Source organism: Mixophyes fleayi, chromosome 5, assembly GCF_038048845.1.
Source record: "Mixophyes fleayi isolate aMixFle1 chromosome 5, aMixFle1.hap1, whole genome shotgun sequence".
NCBI lineage: Eukaryota > Metazoa > Chordata > Amphibia > Anura > Limnodynastidae > Mixophyes > Mixophyes fleayi.
Genome location: NC_134406.1, coordinates 173,157,263 through 173,176,603, shown reverse-complemented (window position 1 = coordinate 173,176,603; position 19,341 = coordinate 173,157,263). Strand labels below are relative to the sequence as shown.

The 19,341-nt window shown below is 41.1% G+C and overlaps 1 long non-coding RNA gene across 4 annotated transcripts in view; it reads left to right on the top strand.

Moving 5' to 3' along the window:
- Nucleotides 1–3,737: 3,737 nt before the first annotated feature.
- The window catches only part of LOC142157773 (uncharacterized), a 42,967-nt gene continuing 27,363 nt past the window's right edge, over nucleotides 3,738–19,341 (top strand). Inside the window, exons 1-5 of one of the 4 annotated variants that reach the window (XR_012692622.1) lie at nucleotides 3,738–3,884; nucleotides 4,213–4,375; nucleotides 5,576–5,658; nucleotides 6,785–8,399; nucleotides 11,506–11,657. This is a non-coding gene — a long non-coding RNA (uncharacterized LOC142157773). Of the gene's footprint in view, nucleotides 3,885–4,212; nucleotides 4,376–5,575; nucleotides 5,659–6,784; nucleotides 8,983–11,505; nucleotides 11,658–19,341 lie in introns of those variants that run through there. The other 3 variants (XR_012692624.1, XR_012692623.1, XR_012692621.1) reach the window with 3 other exon arrangements.

Genomic DNA, 19,341 nt, shown 5'->3' with positions numbered 1-19,341 from the left:
AAAGAATCTTGGGGAGGGGGGGGATTTAATTAGCTCTAAATTTGTTGGCGGTTTTAAAACCGTTGCACTTCGCCACACATCATCAGCGATTTTAGGAAACTCAAACTGCTGGTAATATGTGACTATTTTGAAACTACCAAACCGCATGTCAAAACAGCATAAAGTTTAGGCAAAACCACTAGAAAAAAAGGTTTGAGCTATCTGTCCATTCAGAACATAAAGAAGCACAATAAACTTTTTAAATATGAGGGCAATCATTATCTATTAATTAAGGGGGAAAAAAATTATTAACTATCTTATGAGGGCAAAATTATTATAAGATTATATTAATATTGGTCAATATTGTTTAATAATTAAATACTATTTGATTGCTGACAGGGCAATAATAATTTATTTATGACAGGGGCAATGTTTATTATTCATTTAAATTATTATTGTCCATTTTGGCAATCATATAGTATTGCCTACATAAAAGAATTATAAACTAACTAGCAGGGTCACCCGGGATTGCACAGGTCCAATTTGTAATGTGTAATGCAGTTTTTATATATTAGTAAATTATTTGGTAAACGAACCAAAAATGTCATTTAGAAAATAAGATTTGTTGGTTTGTCGCTATGTCATGCTGTGGCGAGGTTTCCTTCCAGCAGTCAAACAATTGCTGACAACCAAAAAATAATGTTTTCAATATTTGCCACTCTGCCGCTTTGTCGCAGTGGCGCTATCTGGTCTAATAGGTTACATTTTCGATACTAAATAACTATCTGGTATCTTTACCTCAAGAGCTATGGAACAAACAAACTTTATTTATATATATATATATATATATATATATATATATATATATAGTCATGGCCAAAAGTCCAAAAGTTCTGAGAATGTGAGAATGACGCAAATATTATCCCTTTTTATGATGGCGATTTGCATATAATCCAGAATGTCATAAAGAGCGGTCAGATGAATTGCAGTTAATTTCAAAGTCCCTCTTTACCATGACGATTAACTTTATCTCAAAAACAACATTTCCACTGCATTTCAGCCTTGCAATAAAAGGTCCAGCTGACATCAGGTCAGTGATTCTCTCCTTAACACAGGTGAGAGTGTTGACGAGGACAAGGCTGGAGATCACTCTGTCATGCTGATTGAGTTAGAATAACAGAGAGGAAGCTTTAAAAGGAGGGTGGTGCTTTGAAATCATTGTTCTTCCTCTGTTAACCATGGTTACCTGCAAGGAAACATGAGCAGTCATCATTGCTGTGCACAAAAATGGCTTCACAGGCAAGGATATTGCTGCTAGTAAGATTACACCTAAATCAACCATTTACCGAATCATCAAGAACTTCAAGGAGAGAGGTTCAATAGTTGTGAAGCAGTCTTCAGGGCGCCCAAGAACATCTAGCTGTGGGATCGGTGCAGCACCAGTGCAGAGCTTGCTTTGGAATGGCAGCAGGCACAGTGAGGCAAAGACTTTGGGAGGATGGCCTGGTGCAAAGAAGCTACTTCTCTCCAGGACAAACATCAGGGACAGATTGATATTCTGCAAAACATACAGGGATTGGATGGCTGAGGACTAGGGTAAAGTAATTTCCTCTGATGAATCCCCTTTCAGATTGTTTGGGGCATCTGAAAAAATGCTTGCCATGAATAAAGAATGGTACCAAAACATCCTCCAAGAGCAACTTCTCCCAACTATCCAAGAACAGTTTGGTGATGAACAATGCCTTATCCAGCATGATGAATCACCTTTCCATAAACCAAAAGTGATAACTAAGTGGCTTGGGGATCAAAACATCGAAATTTTAGGTCCATGGCCAGGAAACTCCCCGGACCTTAATCCGATTGACAATTTGTAGTCAATCCTCAAGAGGCAGGTGGACAAACAAAACACTTATGAAATGCTTGTAATTTTACTTCAGTATACCATAGCAACATCTGACAATAAGGTCTAAAAACACCAAAGCAGCAAACTTTGTGAAAACCAATACCTGTGTCATTCAACATTCAAACATATATATATATATATATATATATATATACATATATATATATATATATATATACACAGTCATGCCGCCTTATTATTTAGTTAAAATTTAGTAAGTCAGAAGTGGGACGGAAAGTGCCTGTATTTCATCTTGGCACATACATATATATGAAGTGGCTGTATGACAAAAAAAAATATTTTTACCCCACATCTGGAAGACTGATTGACATGAAAAGTCCAAAACAACTTTATAGATCCTTGGATCGAGCCTATGAAGCATTTCTTTTGTAAACAGAAAAAGGTTTTTGTAAATTAGCATTTTGCGGATTTATAGTATATAAATAGAGCTGTGATGAATGCTGTCATTTCATATTGCAAGAATGATAGATGGAGAGGCCAACATACTGCAGAGATACATGTGACGTACCATGCTCAAATATGGAGTCAATAGAATATTCTGCAGAACATTTTGAATATTTCACTCATCTCTAAAATGAGTATAAAGAGAACAGCTTTGAAAATAAAGGGTTAACCCCTCTTAAGCCATTTTAAATCTCACTCTGTACAATTTAATAAGGCTATAATTGAAGTTTAACACAAACTATTTAAGCTCACTTTAGAATCATGGCTGCCCATAATGAAATATGCCACTCTCAGAATTATTTCTCTTTTCTGTTTGGTAAGATTCATCCCTGACATTTCATTAAATATGATCATTTAACTGTACAAGTACAAATGCATTTTTAATTTAGTATTTTGCAGATATTACAGATCTCAGGAAATGAATTCCTTTTGCTCTAGGACAAATATATCGTTCACATATGCACTGCCACAAAAGAAAAATTATTAAAAATCACTGAAACTTCACTGCCCATTTATATTTAACTTTTATACATCAAAAAGACATTGCTAGCTGCAACGAATATGTGACTGTTCAGTTTGTTTCAGTGAGGACTATTCAAACCATGCCTTCCAATTTTCTCAATTTTGACTGAACAGTTCCAAATCTCGAAAGGGTCGGGACTACAAAAATATGTGGGATTCATTCCAAAGTGGGTGTGACAGGATGGACCTCCTATGCCATCCTGTCCATATTGCTGGGGAGCGGCCGGGCTTGCCTTGTCACGGTCTCCTTTCTTTATCCCAATTGCACCCCTTTAAGCGCAGTAGAAGGGGCCTGCTGCCACCACTAAGCTCCTTTGTCGGCACCTAGAACCGCTTCCTTCTGGGTAACGTTCACTACTAGTGTACCCCCTTTGCTGGTACATCTGGGCTGGTACACCTGACCTCTTGCTTTCAGATCAGGTTGCTGTGGATGGGTCCCCCTGGCCTATCACCCTGGTCAAAGCTGCCAGGTAGAGGGCAGAGAGTTGTTATTAGATGCTGAGTCCCAACCTCAGAACAGCTGGATAACGGATTATAATATTCTAATCTGTAGGTCACAGGAATTACAGAAGATACATTGGCGTCAAAGCAGGTTACTTAAGCAGTGATGTTTTATTAGCTCAAGAAGTCCTTACTAGGACAGTCACACACTAATTTGAGGTACTAGTGATCTTCCAGAAGTACAGATGGAATAATACATTTCAGGGTAAAACAGGGCTCTTTTTATACAGTTTTCCAGCTCTAAACTGGAAGGAGGTAATCCTAGCCTCCTGCCCCTTTAACCAATCCAGACTGATTCATGCAGCCTGAAGTGAATTATCCTGGAGGAGTTAACACTTTTTTACATATTAACTAGTGGCAATGGAAAGTGTACTTTCCCCCTGTCCACAAGCTGCCAGGGAGAGGGGGACTCAGACTCCTCTTTCCCCTGGTTCCAGTGAGTCTACGGTGGGAGATTTAGCTGGCTGCCTGGGGGGTTAAGGCTACAGGCCCCTGCTGGACCACCAGGGAGCAGGTAAGTACTTTTCTTTATTATATACATACATTACATAAACTTTAAATACTCTTAGTTACACTTAAAACATTTTTACAGTTTCTTACACTCTGGGGTTTAACAATTTCACTGCTGCAACATTGGTTATTACACCACCGGCGCTGCAGCGCACATGTCAAAATACACTTTTATACTTTATTAATACATTTAAAATCATTTCACACACTGCCCAGCGCTTAGCGCCGGGGGTTAACCCCTTAACTGGGTATTACTGTCCCAGTGTCGCTGCGCACGCACACAAATGTGTTTCATTTAATAAATACATTTTAACAATATCACTTTGTACAAGCTGCGCCTTATGGCGGTGTTTTATATCCCCCAGAACCGAAAATAAACCCTCCTGACTCCAGAGACCATTCAAAGATGTCCGCCGCGCATGTGGATGGCAGGGACGCGTCTACAGTGGGCTTTTGGGAGGCGGATCAGGAATGTGACATATTTGGATATTGTAGGTATGTATAATCTCTTTAATAGTGGATGGACATTAATTTGCTTGCCTTTCAAAGGTATCCCTCTCAGCAAAAGACTAATGTACTGAAGGCACTATTGCCAATACTGTTGAATAATTGCCCATCCCACAGCATACAGCTATATTGCTTGGTGGCAAACTTCCTACAAATAAAATCATTGGTGATATACATATTACAGAAAAAGGTTATGTTCTCAAAAGTAGTTTACAGGATTATTTATTAATTATAAATACTACTAATGTAATGTTGGGGCAGGTTGGGGAGAGCTTGATCTATTTATTTAAATGTAAATACTATTCATTTAAGGTCAGCCAGTTTGGCTAGAAACAGGTTGTTTAGTAAATGTAAATACTATTAATTTAATGTTGGGCTGGATTTGGAGAAAAAGGTATATTTACTAAATGTGAATGCTAAAAAGTTATACTGTGGCAGCCTTCCTTATATACACTGCTTGCCTAATCCTATCAATAATGTTAAAAAGAAGTGCCTAATAGTGAAGTACAGTTATTTATAACACCGTTATAGTGTACACACTCAAACAAGTGGCCTTGTACCAAATAAAAATGCAAATATAAAAAATTTACTCATACAAGTTAAAAATAGATTAAGCTTACCTAAACCAGATTCTTTATTCCTTGTATATAATAAGGGGGGAATTCAATTAGCCACAAAGTGTCTCTGGTACATCTGTGAGATACTTTCCAGCGGAGATTTTACAGAAATTTATGCAAATTTTTCCTTGCACTACATAGAGGTTTCAAATGTAACTGCCTGCAATGTGCGCCACACAATTTCTGCGCGCCACATTGCAGGCAATCGAATTGCCCCCTATGACGCCACAGTACCCAATGTGTTTTTCCCCTAGGGACTTTTTCAATGGGTTTTGGTCCTCTGCAGCATGTCCATAAGGACCAAAAGCCCTTGAAAAATCTCTAGAGAAGAAAGGTGTCGGGTTCCTACTGGCACTAGTATTTTGACTGAACCACTGACTGCACTTTACCATACGTTTTGCCCTTGGGTGACGAATAAGGGACAACAGGATTGCATCATATTGATGCAATCCTAATTATTAAATGTAGGCGCTATTGATTTAGCGTCAGGGCTGATTGGGGTGTGTGGCTAGAGTGTTCACTCATTGCTTGGCTTTTCATATTTCATTTACCTATCCTTTTTTCCAAACAGGGGACCAACATTCCAGGATCCAGACAAGTAGCTACTGAGCTTTAGACATGAGCAGCAACAGACAGTGAACGCTGCAAAAACAGGTAGGAGAGAGGACTTTGTTCCAAATTAGAGGGCCGGTCCCAGACTGTCCACTCTTTATATACATTGCATACTTTATATGTTACACTATGGCACTATCCAGATCAACGGTGGGCTGATCACACCCTCTCTAGTGTCTGGTCATGCCTTTCTGGTGGCTGGCCACACCACTTTTGTAGGGCCTCTACCACTGTATTCCCCCATTGAACCCTTCTTGCCTCAGTCCTATATTGGGCTTTCATCATCATCATCATCATCATCATCAACATTTTTTTATATAGCGCCAGCAAATTCCGTAGCGCTTTACAATTGGGAACAAACATTAATAATACAATACTGGGTAATATATACAGACAGAGAGGTAAGAGAACCCTGCTCAAAAGCTTACAATCTATAGGACAATGGGAGTTAGAAACACAAGGGCATGTGCTACATCATATTGCACAATGGACCAGCCAGACTGCAAAGGTAAAAGTACTGAGTGGGCTGTGTGTGTTGCAATGTTGGTCAGAAGGTTGTTGTCTTGCGTTAGCAGTGTAGAGGATGGCAATAGGGTAATCTAGGGAAATTAAGATGATGGTTGAGGAATATCATAACCTTGTCTGAAGAGGTGGGTTTTCAGTGAACGCTTGAAGGTTTGAAGACTAGAGGAAAGTCTTACTGTGCGAGGGAGGGAATTCCACAAAGTAGGTGCAGCCCAGAAAAAATCCTGTAACCGAGAATGGGAGGATGTGATGAGAGTGGAGGAGAGACGTAGATCTTGTGCAGAACGGAGGTGTCGAGTAGGGAGATAGTGAGGAGATGTATGTCGGTGCAATTTTGTTGATGGCCTTGTATGTTAGTAGAAGAATTTTATATTGGATTCGTTGAAATACAGGCAGCTACTGTAGAGACTGACAGAGTGGCTCAGCAGAGGAATAACGGTTTGTAAGGAAAATCAGTCTAGCCGGGCTTTGGTGAAATAATAATTTAGTTCTGTTCAATTCTTCCAAGTCCTTTTAAATTATCCATTGTAACACTATTGCTATATGTTGATATGTCACTTTGTAAATATTTTACTTAATAAGTTTATTGCAACTTTATCCAGTCAAGTGGTGTAAAATAGATCCTTTCCAACTTATTTTGCAGACTCTGGAACTCTCTGGGAACTGCCATGTCCTTACAAGAGATCGGCTGTCCAGAAAATCTTTATCCTACACTTCCTTTTCTGAGTTAGACTATGGCATTTTTTGAGTATGTTTCCATTAATTCTTCCTTTTGAGGTACATTTGGTGCACATAATGTTTTAACACTGGCATTTCTTTACTTTAAAGTGGCTGCTAATATATTTCTACACATTGATTGATGTAAAACACTATGCTGAATGGTCTCTTGCATTGAGAGTATCTCAGTTGGTACTCCTATATATATTTAAATTTATGAGCATAATTTATTAAGGACTACTTGATCTGTATATCATTTCCATAAAATTATTTGTACTTGTTTTGTTTTTTAAATGATAAATATTAGATCTATAGCTGTTTATTACCTGCATACCATATTAGCCTACTCTCCTGCATCCCGCTTCACTACCTGCCTACTTTCTTGAAGCAATCTGTGTCATCAGGCTCCAACAATGATTGGTGTGTGCATGTACATGATTCGTAATTCGTATCATCACACAGGGGCAGGCAGGACCTGTTAATGCAAATCATGACATTATGACCTCGCTCATGATGATGCAAATTTGCATCATCACTACCCCCGAACTTGCTCATTTGACCTCTCGTATTTTCATTGTTTTGTGTTCATTGTTCTTTGCTGTCACATTGGATCCAGTTGTATCCTGAGAGCAATTGTGCCATCTCCCAAACAGCTCTTCCTAGTAAAATAAAGATCTGGTAGAAAAGCACAGACGAAAAACAACAAAGAAAAAACTTAGATATTTTGCAACTGTTGGAGAATGGCATGTATAGCGCAGTATACTAATTATCTGAAGGTGGACAACCCTTAAAACCTTTACCTGTTCATGCACCAGAGCATCACTCTTGTGCACTAGGTCTACTGTCACTGACAGCTGTTGCTTCCTGTTTTTCTAATGACCAGTATAATAATGACATCAGTTCCACAAATGTAAACAAAATAAGTTAAAGATAGTATATAAACATTTTAAACCTTAAATAATTAAAAAAAAACATTAATGCATTAAAAATGGTTTATTATACAAATATGCTCTTGTTATGTTATTGCCATCCTCAGTTAGCCTTAACAGAACAGCTATCATGCTATAAAATGCCACCACAAAAATTGTTAAATAGACTTCCCCATCGAAACGCAGGTGACAGGAAAGTTAGGGGCGATGATAATGATGTTATAGGAACCTCTTTGATGTATAGAGTGATGTGATAACAAAAACTCCCTAACAGCACTGTTTATTATAGTGAAATAAACCTGCATTTCTACAGTACCAATATAAGTGTGAACCTGCAATATTGCTGCTGTATTAGTCCTTTGGATTCGGAATGTGTTAAAAAGTCACAAAAGTCATCTTGAACTTTCTGGAAGCGCTGCAAAAAATAAGAATGCTAATGACCGACTTACACACATAACTATGACAAGGAACAAAAATATTAATAACTTTCAGTAGATTTCATTTTTTATTTGCAGGTAGAGTAAAGAGTGTTGAGAGTACAAAGAAAAAATTCACATTAAAAACAACTTTGCTCAGTATTTCGCCTCTGGGGTCTTTGCATTGAGTGAACAGGTAAGTTAAAGTGACATGTTCATTTTTATAACTGGGAACTTGTTTGCGCATTAGCTTCTGCGGTGTACTTGCCTTGTCATTTTTCTGAAAAGCTGTGATCACCCGCACCCACTCCTTGCTTAGTGGCACTGGCACGTTGATGGCAGAATGCATTTCTTTCAACCACTAAAGTGGGAGCTGGTATGATAATCCAATTAAGTAGTGGTGACTGTTTGCAAGGGAAGTATTCGGCAGGTTTTGAATTAATTGAATTAGTGAGTGCTTACTATTAGGACATGGAGGAATGCAAGCAGACAAGTTTCTAAGGCTGTGGGCAAGTCGAATAATTCTACTGGTGACAAGAGTTCACACCCCCCCGTGTGTGTGTGTGCTTCAGTCTAAAGATGACAAACGCTGTATAGTCAGAACGCAAAATCCATAGGTTAAGACCAGTGCACTAGTTATTCTCATATTTATTTAGAAGGAATAAACACTCAGTGAAGTCAAGGCGAACCACTTAACAGTTACTAAAAAGATAAGGATTTCACACTTTATAAATGTCTGTAAATCATTGAATAAAGATATTTAAAATGTTTGAACTATGTGCTCCTAAATCAATCCTTCCATCTGTCCCACTATCACTATGGTTGGAACGTTGTGAGATATGACCCACACACTGCTGATGCCGCACCTGTCAGCGCTGTGTTTGCTGCAACATGTTAGCTTCTATAGGGGAAGAAGAGGGCTAGGGGTGGCCTAATGATTCAGAAGTGCTAGACAATCAAACCTGCTTAAATTACTGGCATGTTTATTTGTTTTATTCAGATGGTCCATGGGTGGTCTATGGGATGTAATAGAATGGGGCCATGGGGCCATGCAGCAATGAAAAGTGTATATGTGTGTGATGGGGGGAGGTTGCAAGAAACATGACCTAGGAAAATAAAATACATTTCCAGATGTCTATATTGTCAGTTCATCCAGAGACCCTCCACACACTGGCTATGCTTTCTCCGCATCCTAGTCTCACCCCCTCTTCCGGAGAACCGCCTCTTTCAGGCGCGGGCTGGCAGATTTCGGCCCCGGGGGCGCACAGGCTGCCACATCACATGACATGCGATGCGTGTGTCACGTGATGCGGCAGCCTGTGCATTAGACTGAGCGGCCCGGGTGCCCGCTGCCCCCCTGCCCCCCGGTCCAGCCCGCCCCTGGCCTCTTTACTGCTGGAGAGAGGCAGTAATCCCAAGTGTAACTGTGTTATTGTTTTGGGACCTGCATATCTGACAATCAGAAGACCCCAAAAAGATTCTTGGATACCATAGCGGGATGGTGGGGACCCACAGGTTGTACATCTCTGCTGTAGGGTACACTGCACATGTTATTGTAATAACACCCATCAACAAAGGGCCCCTGCATATTGTACTGAAACATGGTCTATTATTAGTATGCTGCACTGTTGTAGGAAACATCCAGCAATCCAGCTGTTGCTGAGCTACACATGTAATTATCCTCAGATAGCATTTCCCTAATTATTTTATTAAACAGCAGATATATTGTCCTTCAATGAAGATTTAGAATTATTTGGAGCAATAAATAACATTGCAGCAGGTAGATTTCACTTTTTACCTATGTACTCAATTAAGTTGCCTTTGTCACACTTTGTTTCTTGATGTGAATGGCCATTACACTAGCCATATAAATTCTGTATATTATGATGCGGGAGGTATGTTTATTCCTGAGTGGGTAACATTTCTTCCCAGCAGCTATAGCCTGAGAATCTTTCAGTTCATCTGTCTGATGCTGTGCTCATGCAGTGACCCTGGTGCTCCCTGTAGTGTTGCAGTGACAGTGATAGATTTCAGGTGCTCCCACAAGCACTGCCATTCCTGAGTAGATGTCTAATTGCATGGCACATACACAGAGAGGCCATATTGAAACACTCTGTGGGCAGTGCATCATCCATAGGGGTGAGAATACATTCAAGGCCATCCATTTAACAAAACATGTAGGGAAGATATTTCCTTAAACTGCTTTATCTGTCATCTAGCACATATGCCTATCCACTAGAACGAGTTATTTGGAAGTATAAATCTTCTCACAGTGGGAGAAAAACTGTCCTCTTCTGCTTCTGCCTGCATGTCATATATAAACTAATGTTGGAAAATAGATAGATACATATGAAATAAATTCCTTTATTTATATCTAATATTGACAAACATCTATATATGTATCTGTATGAGTCTGTTCCTGTAAATATGTTTCAAGTGTGTTTGCTTACTTGCATGTGTATTCATCATCATCATCATCATCACCATTTATTTATATAGCGCCACTAATTCCACAGCGCTGTACAGAGAACTTACTCACATCAGTCCCTGCCCCTTTGGGGCTTACAGTCTAAATTTCCTAACACATACACACACAGAGACACAGACTAGGGTTAATTTCTTAGCAGCCAATTAACCTACCAGTATGTTTTTGGAATGTGGGAGGAAACTGGAGCACCCGGAGGAAACCCACGCAAACACGGGGAAAACATACAAACTCATCACAGATAAGGCCATGGGCGTGAATTGAACTCATGACCCCAGTGCTGTATATTAAACTGTATATAACTTTTTTATCTAGTATGGGATGAAGGCTGATCTTGGGCATGTCTGAGCACAATAGCCATCTATAGCAAGGAACCCTTATGAAAATATACCTACTCCAACCCTTTATCTCATTACAATAATCATGCTTCACAAAATGAAATCACACCTACCCTGCTAGGAATGCCTCCACTCTGCCTAACTCTGTCCAACTCCTCTGCCTGGGCAAATGTGGGTAGGTGTTAATGAAATCTACGTGCCATGCGGAAAATCTAAGTGCACTTACGGTAATCGTGGTGCATGGTGGTGAGTTGCGCTTTGTAAATGACCTTCAGTGGTGATCTATGGTTTCTTCACGTGCCTAATTTTGAATAACTACACATGGTTTTAACAGAAAGCACATAGATTTGTGGACCAAGGTGGTGGCAACTGTGGTGGTACACCAACCTATAGGAATAGTTAGGCAGATTGGTTCTTTAGGAGTACAGATTAGGTACATGAGACCACCTTCTTTAACAATAATATGATTTATTTTGCAGGATACAATTATCAAAATGATGGCAGCATGGTGGCCCAGTGGTTAGCACTTCTGTCTCACAGCGTTGAGGTGATGAGTTTTATTCTCGACTAGGACCTTATTTGTGTGGAGTTTGTATGTTCTCCCCGTGTTTGTGTGGGTTTCCTCCCACACTCCACAAATGTGTGTGTGTGTGTGTGTGTGTGTGTACGGAACTTAGACTGTATGCTCCAATTGGACAGGGATTGATGTGAATGACAAATATTCTCTCTGTACTCTTACTTTGTAATTGTTCATGCTTTATAAATAAATGGTGATAATGGTGATGATTTAAATGAAATAAAGGGGTGGAGAGGGCACATATACAGAACCATTCCCTAATTCACAGGCGGGCGCACAGCCTTTTTCTTATCGCATCCCAATATTTGCATTATGTACCTTTCAATTGCACATGTGCAGAAAACCGCATTTCTACATGCACTTTGACCAATATAATAATAACCATTAAACACACAAAAGTGATAGATATAATAAAGACAGACCTGTTGCCCTCTCACTATCTTGATTAATTTAAGACATAAATGAGGCTAAACCGAACAACATTATAGGAGAAAAATGTAAATCTTTGAATTATTAACGATTTTCCAGGGACAGTTCCATGGGCTGTGTGTACCCATTTTGAAGCATTTCTGGCCTGCATTTTTTTTGTGGTTTGTAAATGATCCTTAATGTGTTTTATATAACTTCCATATTAATTACCTATATGTATATAAGTAGCAAGAGGACCCGGTACTGCTCTCTCATCAGTTCTATTCTAGTCATCCTATAAAATGTGTACCACTGTGCATTACTAGGAAGCCTACCCACACCATTAGTAATGCACAGCAGTGAGCCTTTCATTTCTACATGAGTACACTATATAACTATGCACCTTAATGGCAATGTTCTTTACCATGCAACATGAAATGCTATGTTAGAAATAAAAAGAAGTGATAAAACATATTTTCCAATAGCATTAAAATATTGTTTTACTATGGTTTGTTTTTTAAAAAATATGAATGACTAAACATACAAACAAACAAAAAACAGCTACTTAGGAGAGAAGAAAATAGAGAATTAAAATAAATAAAGACTCTACAGCTAGTAAAATGAGCCCTTTAAATCCCTATTTACCCAAAACAGCAATTAACAATCCACTAACTGTGCTATTTGAGGGGTATAAACAGGAAAACTTTTACTGAGGCTGGAGCTCTCCTGTAACAATTGAAGATTTGGAAACATATATCTGCATTCACTCTTGTTTCACTGTATAAGCAGATGACTAAAGTATGCCAAAAAGCCCTTTGCCAACATGATTAAACAACTTACAGTAGCTTAGTAAATCTGCCTATTAATAAAGCTAAAATATACCCATATATTTGGTGGGTGGAGGGAGTCGAACTGTGACAATAAAGTAGAATTAGAACATAGAAATTGGAAACTAAAATTGCTCATTAACTGGGTAGTGTATTTCTGTTTCTACAGCACCAACCAAACCACAATTCAGAATGTCTTACCATAGTTATATGACTAAAATCATATGCTCTGCATAATGCAGAAAACAGAAGCATGAAATTAAAAATCAAATTTGAATTAAAGATGTATGAGATTTATGAACATTGGGGGATAGTAATTCTCTGGATAGATTGAATTCTGAAGGAGAGAGTTTTATTTACTGAATGTTACATATTTATGCGAATTGAACTGTGATATGTTCTTTAACATTGAGGTTTGCAATTATCATAGTTGTGTGTAAGGCCAAAAACTCCAGCAGGGTGTTAGGTTAAGCAGCACATACAGGGTATTATAACAATTACACAATAGCAGTAAGGATCCTATTTTAAAAGCTTGCAAAGCATGTATGTAACACCCCCTTGTGTATTAAGCGTTGTGAGGGTATATATATATATTGAACCACGCAGATGCTTCTCACCTTGGTACTTGGTTTTCAGTGCCTCCACCCGAATCTCTGCTTTCTCTTCTGGGGGGTGTTCAAAAGATACACCAGGGGGAGATTCGGGAAACCCCCTGCCCAGTATTAACACTCTGTGACAAAATGTGTGCTGCAAAAGCCAGCCAGGCACATTTATTTAAATGGAAATCCTAAATGCAGCTTTGTAATTTTATAGAAAAATATACTTTGGTATAATTTGAAATAATAGTGCAAACAATACAATACAGTAATATATAACAATATAACCATTAACTGTCACAGCTTTATACACATGAAAAAATATATCAGATATCTTACTTGCTCCTGATACTGTGAATATCTTGCAGGGTGAATTTATATATTTTCCCTTATAGCCCTACAATGTACTGCCAAACACACACAGCAGTATTCAAACACACCACACAAATAGAGCAGTGCACTGCAAGTTGGGGCCCTTCTGTATGTATGCAGCATGGCATGGAAACATCATGTGTCCAGTTTGCAGATTTTGGAGATCTTTAAATCACTTGCAGTGAGGTACAGCAGTCACAGTATGCAGACCCTCCTCTAGCAACAACTGTAAAATCCTTTCTAATTTGTATCCTGGGACTTGTAGTTCCACAAGTGCTGATTAGACACACACTTGGTGCATATTTACCTGCCCACCCATCTATCCCTAACTCTTCAGCCCTTGTGGCCAGATATAGTCCAAACCCCACTTGAACAACAACAGATAGATAAAAATAACCAGTAACTTATCTGCACCAGTGTGTCACAGGTCTGAACTTGATTATCTCCAAAATGGCTGACTTGTAAAATGTCCTTCTTCAGAGATGCATGCAAACCTCCTCCTACAGCTTCAAACTGTGGCTTCCAGCAGGTTCTGTTCAGAACTGCACCGAGCTTTGATATCTCTGCAGACTGCTCTCTCTGCTCAGATCACTCATCCAGTGCCCTTCTGCCTAGGGTCACCTATCTGAACTGGTCACACAGCTCAGTCTCTCCCAGGATGCTCCTCTCTCCCTCTCTCTCTCCGCCCTCTGGTTTCTCAGTCTTCTTAGGCTCCGCCCCCTCTTCATAACAGCTTTCTGGGAGATGTAGTTCCTTCTCCTTGACTGGTAAATAGCTATATGCATCTCTTTTCTTACTGATGCAATTGTGATTACTAGCCCCTGGGTGCTCAAGTCCAACTGCAGCATCCCCAGGGGTTACACACTCCCCCTGTGGGGCAAGTCCACAATGAACAAATGATGAGGCTTGTCCCACATCCTGCAAATTTAAAGGGGTTAAGACATCCTGTCTAAATACACTTTCACATCCATACACAACAGGCCCTGGCATAACAGATATGGGAGTCAGATATGGCCACTGATAGACCCAGCTAGGATGAATCACCTTAGGAATCTCAGTCATATGACCTAGACTATCATAAGTCAACATCATTGGGGCTCTAGGGGTCCTTTTAGGCCGACCCTGGACTGGTGGGTTCCCTTCCTCTCCCCCCAACACCCTGTTGGGGCGTTCAGTGCATCCTCCATCTGGATCAATGACGTCTCCATCCATGTCAACTTCCTGGTTAGAGCCTTCCTCTACTGAACACTGAGAATCCAACCGTCCAGCTACTCTTGGGTTGACACTTTCATCTGAAATGGCAGGCATAGTTCTCCTTTCTTCTACTTGTGGAGGTCTTACAGCGGCCCCCTCGGTAGACCTAGTGAGCCTTCTGATATCTTGTCTCCAATCTATTTCTCCCAATTTACCTGGAGCATCATACCCCCAATCATCTCCATCATCTTCTTCTGTGGTCGGTTCTCTGATTCGCTGTGATATTCTGGGTGTGGACACTTTTGGCTCATCTGTTTCAGGCTCCTCCCAAAACCGGACACCATCTCTGATGGGAAGCAAATGTTGTCGATGGTATGTCTTTATAGGGCCTGTTAGCCCCTCGGGCCTAATTCGATAGGCTGGGATGTCTGGCAATTTTGCAACCACAACATGAGGATCCTTTCGCCAACGATTGGCTAACTTGTGTTTCCCCGGGAGGCCCAAGTGTCTAAGTAAAACCCTGTCACCTGGCTCCAGAATATGCTCCTTGACCTGTAGATCATAACGACCCTTGTTTCGTTGTCCAGCTTTTGATGCAGCTGCTTCCGCTAGTCTGTAGGCCTCCTTTAGTTCTTGTTTCAGCTGCTCCACATATTTCAAATGGGCTTTTCTTGGGGATCAGCAGTGTCCATTCCAAAACAGATATCGATTGGTAATCTAGCCTCCCTCCCAAACATTAAGAGATATGGGGAGTACCCCGTGGACTCGTTTTTCGTGCAATTGTAGGCGTGGACCAAATGGCTGATGTGCCTACTCCAATGTGCCTTTTTTTTAGTGTCCAAAGTGCCCATCATGCTGAGAAGGGTCCGATTAAATCTCTCCGGCTGCGGATCTCCTTGGGGATGGAAAGGAGTAGTCCTGGACTTCTTTATCCCGCAGACCTCGCACAGTTCTTTTATTAGCTTGCTCTCAAAATCCCGACCCTGATCTGAATGAATGCGGGCAGGCAGCCCATAGTGGACAAAGAACTTTTCCCATAGGATTTTTGCCACGGTCACAGCTCTCTGGTCTTTTGTCTGGTAGGCTTGAGCATAACGGGTGTAATGATCTGTCACCACTAGAATGTTACACTTGTTGCTTTCATCCGGTTCCACTGATAGAAAGTCAATACAGACTAACTCTAAAGGCCCATTGCTGGATATATTCTTTAAGGGGGCAGCCTTTTCTGGGAGGGATTTTCGAAGTATGCATGTCCCACAAGATTTACAATAACTCTCAATGTCTATCTCCATTTTCGGCCAGTAGAATCTATCTGAAATTAAACTCATGGTCTTCTCTATTCCCAGGTGGCCGTGTTTATCATGCAACGCACGGAGAACCATGGGACGGTGCTTCTTTGGCAATACTAGCTGTTTCCTCTCTCTGCCATCTTTGCGGCTGGTTTCTCTATACAGTAGCCCCTGCTTCACCACCAATGACTCTCTCTGTCTGCTTAGCAAAATAGCTTCCTCCGTTTTCAAACTACTCGGGTGGATTCTTTGTCTGTGTTTAACAGACCACCTAACTGCTGCTATAGAGGAGTCATTCTGCTGATCTTCTTTGACTTGGCTTGAACTCAACTTCTGAAGATCACTGAGCTCCATTTGACTCAGCCAGCAATATTGTCTTGGTAGTGCATCTGTCGTTGCCCCTAGAGCTGTTAAGCATTCTTTGACTGGAGGCACGACCACACGTCCCTCGTGACACATCCCCTTCACCTCTGGAGCTGGCAACTCTATCCATTCTTCTTCCTGAGATTCCACAAACCTTCCCGGTAATCTTGACAAAGCATCAGCATCTACATTTCTTCTCCCAGGCCTGTACTTTATTGTGAAATTGTAAATGGCCAGCGCCGCCAACCATCTGTGCCCAGTTGCATCTAGCTTTGCTGTGGTCTGCACATATGTGAGGGGATTGTTGTCTGTATGCACTTCGAATGGTACTCCATACAAGTAGTCGTGAAGTTTGTCAACAACTGCCCACTTAAGGGCCAGGAACTCCAACTTATGCACCGGGTAGTTCCGTTCACTGGGTGAGAGACCTCGACTGATGTAATAGACTGGTCTTAACCTTCCTTCTTGCACTTGGTATAGCACTCCCCCAAGTCCCTCAAAGGAGGCATCTACATGCAGAATGTATGGTAACTCTGGATCGGCATATGCCAGAACAGGCGCTTGAATCAGGCAGGTTTTCAATCCTTCAAAAGCTTGTTCGCAAGCCTCACTCCACCTTTCCCCGAACGCATCATTTACCCGGAACAATGGTTTCTCTTTCCGATGGGAACCTCTTGGAGCAGGATAACCTCGAGTTAGATCTGTAAGAGGCTTGACAAGTTTACTGTAGTTTGGGACAAACCTTCTGTAATAGCCACAGAACCCCAAAAAAGACCTTAATTCCTTCAGTATTGTTGGTCGAGGCCATTCTTTCACCGCTTCTATCTTCGCTGAATCTGTAGAAATTCCTTCCCGATCCACAACATATCCCACATACTTGACCTGGGTTTTACAGAAGCTACACTTGTCAAGGGACAACTTCAACCCTTTCTTTATTAAGCGATCCAATACCTTGAGGAGTCTTTCGTTGTGCTCATTCAATGTTTGGCCAAATACTATCAAATCATCCAAGTATACCAGCACTTCCCTGAAATTCATGTCACCCACAACATCATCCATGCATCGTTGGAAAGTGGCTGGAGCCCCTGATAATCCTTGTGGCAATCTTTTGAACTGAAAGAATCCAACCGGGCAGATGAAGGCGGTTTTCTCAGCATCCTTCTGACTCATCAATATCTGATAGTACCCGCTGCGTAGATCTAGCACAGAAAACCACTTGCTTCCCTGAAGACAATCAAGGGCTTCGTCTATCCTAGGGACAGTGTACTGATCAGGAATCGTGCGCTTGTTTAATGTCCGGTAGTCCACGCACATCCGTATTTTTCCCGTCTTCTTTCTAGCCACCACAATAGGAGAAGCATAGGGACTCTCAGATCTCTCAATCACATCATTCTCTAGCATCTCCCTTAAATGTTCCCGAATATCATCCAAATCAGCAGGGGCTAGGCGTCTTGACCGTTCTCGGAAAGGTCTGTCGTCCGTTAGCCTTATGTGGTGCTCCACTCCTGTCGCTAGACCTAAATCCCAGTCCCCCGAAGAGAAGGCAGCCTCTCTTTGTAGCATTTGCATAACTAGCCAGTGTCGGTCTTCTTGACTAGCATCACTACCATTAAAGCATTGATCAAAACTTCCTATTTGTAATGTGGTTTCTTTCTGAGATTTTTTTTTCTCTTTCTTCTTATAAGCAGCAAGGCACATAGGATGAATCTTAAGTGTTTTACTATAACTTGCTCCTCCCACCTCTTGGCACCAGTTGGCCAGTATCTCGAACAAATGGGAGTTAGTTCCAATAATCACTGAGACATCTCGAGGTTCTCCTTCGGCCTCAGGACAGACAAGTGCAAGCACGTTCACCTCTTCTTCTATTCCAGCTACTTCCCGTGGGAACTTCAAAGGTACAGTGATGTACCCAAGGTAGGGATAATTCTTGTCACTCAGACCCCAGATGGTCAGTCCACACAATGGCTTTATGGGCAAGTCAGATAGATTATCTCGGTACCACTTCTCGAACACAATGGACACCTGTGAACCACTATCTAGCAAGGCCATACAAGGTCTCCCATTCAGACATGCCGGCACGTGAGGAGAGGGTCCCAGCAATCCTTTGGGCAAAAGACCCCATTCCAGGTGAGAGTTCCCCACAGTGTTAATGTCAGCTTTCTTTAGAGGGCCAGTGTGGGGGTTCCTGGTCCTCCCTTTCAGTTTTCCGAAAGCTTCCTATCCCGGTGGGATGGTGAGGGTGACCACCTTCCTCCCTTCCTCTGAGGACATTGTCTAGCGAGATGCCCAACTTCTCCACAAGTGAAACAATTGTTCTGTTTCCGAGTAGTGTTAGCTTCGAGAACTTGCCGGGGGTGGATGTTCGGGTGCAGTTGCTCGGTAGTGTGGTATTTCAGCATCTGTGCTTGAATCTGCTTCTGCATCTCCAACAACTGAGCAATCTGCTCACCTTGTTTCTCCACAATCTTCATTAACTCAGTGCTGGGAAGGTCAGCCTCGGGCTTTGACTGTACGACCTTGACTTTCTTGGTCACCCTCTCTCGGGATTTAACTATAGCTTCCTCTTGTTTAACATCTTGTATCAACTGAAGAAAAGTAGGTGATGGTTGTCCCAGTTGAGCATTTCTTATCTTCATCGCTACTGGGTCATGGGACAGAGCACCCCGTAACAACTGTTGCATACGCCTGT